The sequence below is a fragment of the Neovison vison genome, chromosome X (genome assembly GCF_020171115.1).
Source record: "Neovison vison isolate M4711 chromosome X, ASM_NN_V1, whole genome shotgun sequence".
In the NCBI taxonomy this organism is placed as follows: domain Eukaryota; kingdom Metazoa; phylum Chordata; class Mammalia; order Carnivora; family Mustelidae; genus Neogale; species Neogale vison.
Window position 1 is genome coordinate 32,357,893 of NC_058105.1, and position 5,576 is coordinate 32,363,468.

The window sequence follows — 5,576 nt, forward strand, 5'->3', positions numbered from 1 at the left end:
GTTAATTTGTCACACAACCATACTAACTGAAGATATCTGTTACATAAAAACCTCCATAAAAGGGAAACTGAACATGGCAGTGTTTTGAGACCCAGATGTTAGGCCAAAGTTGGAAAAGCCTTAATGTTATCAGAAGAAGCATGAAGGCCATCATAAAATGTGTCATTTAAGGCTTAAAGGAAAGTGAGGAACTTGTTATTGGAACATGGAGGAAAGGAAAATCTTGTTCTGCAGTGGCGGTAAGTTTAAACACAATGTCACCAACAGGTATCTGGAAAACAGAAACTATATATGATAAATTGAATGATGCAACTAAGGAGATTTGAAGCAGGGTATCAAAGAGGCCATCTAACATCTTGTTGCTTATAGAAAAATGTTAGAGAAATAAGTCAAAGGGAAAACTGTTAAATACAAAGAAAGTTTCAAAAACTGTAACTTACAGGCTTTCCAAGATTTTAGATTTAAAGAATGGTTTTAGAGAAAAGAGAAAATGCATAGTAAGATTATAGATCTTTTGTAAGACTAGAGAAAAATCTAATATGGTAGCTCCAAGAATCATTTAGTTGAACAAAAGCTCCCTTAAAGATCTTTTCGAACTTGTCTCACAGATCTTCTCAATTTAACAATGGGATTTGCAAGCTCTGAAGAGCATTCAGTATTCCTCAGAAGTTGTATGGGATGCCCAAATAAACTAGGACTAAACTCAAAGAGATTTATGCGTGTGGCTTTTGTTAATGGAGAAGATTATGTTTTGATTCATAAGAAAATCACTTTGTTTTTGAAAGACTTAAAATGGCTTGAACTATGAAATTAAAGAGATTTTTGTAACCTCAACTTTTTTTAAAAAAATATTTTATTTAGTTATTTGACAGAGAGAGAGAGCATAAGCAGGCAGAGCAGCAGGCAGAGGGAGAGGGAGAAGCAGGCTCCCCACCAAGCAGAGAGCCTGACATGGGGCTCGATCCCAGAACCCTGGGATCATGACCTGAGCCAAAGGCAGACACTTAACTGACTGTGCCACCCAGGTGCCCTTGTAGCCCCAACTTTTTATGAGTAGGATGCATGGTAAAAAAAAAAAAAAAGAAAAGAAAAGAAAAGAAAGAAAAGAAAAGTCAGCTATAAACACATCCCACTTTTTATTGAGAAGGAAAGATGAATAAAATCATGGAATCAAAAGCTTTGATGAGTCATTCCCAGGCCATAGGACTGAGCCCTCACCAAGGAACTAGCAACATGCAGCGAACTGGATCACTGAATTGCTGTGGACCTTTGACTCCAACATGTCTCATGCTTGTTTCCCTTTGCAGAGGAGTATCTATGCTTGTCAAACATTTCATGTTGGTGTGTGTATGTGTGCATGTGGGTGTGAGTGACAGATAGCATCTCTTCAGTTCACAGGATTTTCAAATCAAGAGGAGCTGTACTTGACTACATGCACACGAGGTCCGACAGCTGAGCAGCCTCACCCGACAGAGCACAGATCTCGGTGAGGTCCTGGGTCTTGAGATTGAACCTGTCACTTAATGGGATGAGAGTCTGGGGGTTTTGGAAGAGACACATGTGAATTTTGTATGTAAGAAGAATGTGAATTGTTCGGGCCAGAGGAGAGACCGTGGTAGATGGTAGATCCATGACAGATATATGCCACATATATGTGACAATGTGAGTAACATCTCCTCCCTCTGAGAGCTGAGGTTTCTGTCCTCTCTCTGTTGATTCTGGGTAGAGAATTGTAACTTCTCTGACCAACACAGTGTAGTAGAAATAATGTTATATAATTTCTGGGTAGGTCATAAAAAGGATATAGTTTAGATCTGTTCTTTTATCTTGAGATAGTTGCCCTTGAAACCCAGACACCGAGTTCGGAGGAACTTCGGGTCACATGGAGATGCCATATGTAGGCTTACCAATGGAAAATCTAAACTAAGGTCTCAATGGACAGTCTGCATAATTTTATACATTAGTGTCTTCAGATTATAATACTCAGGTTTTGGGTCTGCCAACCGCGGGCCCAGCATCATGAAGTAAAGACAAGAAATCTCTATTAAGCCAGGTGTTCATTCCTGTCCCACAGAATATGTGAGCAAACAATTTTGGGATAAATTTTTATCTAGCCTTAGTCAAATAAACAGATTTTCTTGGCACGAGCAAAAAATTGGTCACAAAAAGCACAAACTATAAAAGAAAAGAGTTAACAAATTTGACTTCTTTAAAATCATACTTTTATATCTTTAAAAAGGTGCCGTTAAGAAAGTGATGAAGGCAGGGGCACGTGGGTGCCTCAGTCGGTTAAGTGTCTGCCTTCTGCTCAGTCATGATCCCAGGGTCCTGGGATTGAGCCCCATGTCTGGCTCTCTGCTCAGTGGAGATCCTACTTCTCCCACTTCCTCTGCCTGCTGCTCTACCTGCTTGTGCTCTCTCTCTATAATAAATAAATTTTAAAATCTTTTTTAAAAAACTGAAAAGGCAAGCCACTGAATAAGAAAATACATTTGAATACATATATCTTAAGTAGAACATTTTAACCAAAATATAGAAAGAACACTTACAATTCTTTATTAAGAAGACAACTCACTAAAAAAGAAAAGACAACTCAAAAATACAATGGGCAAAATAGTTGAACAATTAAAAAATTACATAGATAGTAAAATAAAATAAATATATAAAGATATTTTTAAAAATATAAAAATAGTTAATATAAACATATAGTAGTAAGGACACAATCAACATCAGCTACTCCTAGGGAACATGCAAATTAAAACCACAATGAAAAATGAATACACAGCCACAGAATGATTAACATTTTAGTGGCCCCAAATTACGTATTTGGCAAGTATTTGCAACAACTGGAACTCTCCCGTGCACGTGTTGCTGGTGGAAGTTTAAAATGCTCTACAGAGGTCAGGGCCTTTGTCTTTCTCTCCCTGCAGGTGGGAGGCTGCCCAACGGACCTATTTGGTGTTAGCCTGGCATCAGGTTCCCGGCCCCTGGGGGGCTTGCTCAGGTCAATTTTTCTATAACTTTGTGGAGAGAAGGGAAGTAGAGGTGTGGATTGGTAACATTTCTGTTACATTTCTTTCTCGGGGGAACTGGCAAAAAAAAAAAAAAAGAAACTCTGGGGGCGCCTGGGTGTCTCAGTGGGCCTCTATCTTTGGCTCAGGTCATGGTCCCAGGGTCCTGGGACTGAGCCCCGCATCAGGCTCTCTGCTCAGCAGGGAGGCTGCTTCCCCCGCTCTCTCTGCCTGCCTCTCTGCCTACTTGTGATCTCTCTCTATGTTAAATAAATTTTAAAAAATCTTAAAGAAAATAAAATTCTGGATCACCGGATTAGTCTGAGTGGGGCAGTCCAGCCCAGGCATCTACCTCTCCAATTACTTGGGATACTTCCTCAAACTTCTTCCCCTGGAGCTCAGTTTTTATTTGTTAAAATGGCTCGGTCCTGGGTGGCTCAGTGGGTTAAGCCGCTGCCTTCGGCTCAGGTCATGATCTCAGGGTCCTGGGATCGAGTCCTGCGTCGGACTCTCTGCTCAGCAGGGAGCCTGCTTCCTTCTCTCTCTCGGCCTGCCTCTCTGTCTACTTGTGATTTCTCTCTGTCAAATAAATAAATAAAATCTTTAAAAAAAAAAAAGGCTCGGTCCTCAGTCTGCATGTAAAAATTCGGGTTGGCACATAATGATTCTGTTCAGGATGCCTTGCCCTGGAAGAAGGTTTGTTTGAAAGCTTTTTTGAGAATGAAGCAACTGGAACCTTGAAGCCTTTGAGCCCTCATCATTAATGGGACACACTGCCAGAGGGTATGCACTTGACCACAAAAATGGCTTTCTCTGCACAGGGTCAGACGACTTGTCTGCAAAGCTGTGGGAAGTGAGCACAGGCCAGTGCATTTATGGAATCCAGATCCCCAGTTGGGCAGCAGTGAAGTGTGATGAACAGGAGCTTGGGATGGGCTTCTTTGAGAACACTGTGGCCTGTTGGGAATGGAGCTCTGGAAGCCAGGACCCAGAACTTCCGGGGTCGCAAGGGGGCAGTGGTTAGCATTGACTACAAAGATGAACTGGATATCTTGGTGAGTGGCCCTGAAGATTTCACTGGGAAAATATGGACTTAATCTGCTGGGATGAGCCTGAACACATGCACCGATGCATGGAATGGGTCGCCAAAGTGATTCTGCAAGAGTGTCAAGTCAGATCTCTTTTGCACAGCCCTGGAGACTACATACTCTGAAGTGTGGACAACTATGAGATCAAGATTTGGCCAGCTGGGAAAGAAATCAACTGCAAGTGCTTAAAGATGTTGTTTGTCACTGAGACTAGAAGCATCTGCCTACCGCCAAGACTTCAGTATGATGGCACATACATTGTAGTTTGGCAGTGCAGGACTTAGTTGGTTGTGATATTCTCAGGGTCAGTGGATTCCTGAGATAGCAAACATGGCCTTGTGTGGCTTTGGAGATTTATTTGTCCCATTGTTTGACAACTGTTCCCTGCATATCATAGACTTGCAGACAGAGAATCTGATTAGCCACTGGCCTCTGCCAGAGTACAGGAAGACAAGGAGAGGCTCGAGCTTCCTGGTGGACAAAGAGTCCTGGGTCAATGGACTGTATGGGCACCATGACACGGGCTTGGGCTTTCCCACCAGCGTGCTTGACAGGAGTCATCTGATGTTGTGGAAGGAGCATAGCCCACATCACCGGCTGACCACCGTTGACTAATTTTGGGTGTGGGGACTGTGGGTGTTCAGTGCCACCTCTATGGCAGTGGATGGCATGAACCAAAGTTCTTACCTAACAGTTTCATCATGGCGCAGCGCACGATTCTTTATCTGTGTTTGCCAGGGGACCAGGGCTTGGGGCAGGGGAGGGCTCGTTTTTTGGACATACAGCACAGCATGCTAACAGGGTACACCACTGACTTCATTTGTAATAAGCTCTTTTAGTCAGTATAGGAGGATGCATTTTGGATTCATCTTTCTTGAATGTTAGTTTGAAGTAAAGAAAGTTCTATGGTTCATTAACCTGCTTGTTGGTTGCCCATAAAACACATTCTGTCTAAAAAATAAAATAAATAAAATACTACTACCAGTTTGGATATCATTTTAGCTATTTCTTATCAAGTAAAACATATGTTTTCCATGTAATCCCACAATTTCAATCCTAGGTATATCCATAAGTTTAAAGAATCTCTGTCTTCTCACAAAATATATGTGTAGTCATTTTCTGTTGGTGCTTTGATATTTGCATGGTGGAATGAGGAGTTAGAAATTTCTTGTTTGCTATTTTGCTCCTGGTATATTTGCCATAACTATACTATGATATAATTTCAAAGCAGCTTTATTTATAATTGTCAAAAATTGGGGAAAAAATCCAGACATTTCTCACCAAATTGTGAGTGTGTAAACAAATTGAAGTGTATTTGTCCAATAGAATAGTACTAAGTGATAAAAAGAAAGAAATTATTGATACATTTAATTAAATGGTTGTATCTCAGAAATATTATGCTGTACAAAAGTAGCTATACATAAAGCATATATAAGGTATGATTTACTTTATATGAAATTTTAGAAGAAGCCAATTG

The 5,576-nt window shown here is 40.9% G+C and overlaps 1 pseudogene; it reads left to right on the forward strand.

The window, feature by feature from the left end:
• Positions 1–205: 205 nt before the first annotated feature.
• LOC122896532 lies at positions 206–4,714 on the forward strand (annotated as a pseudogene).
• Positions 4,715–5,576: the final 862 nt, after the last annotated feature.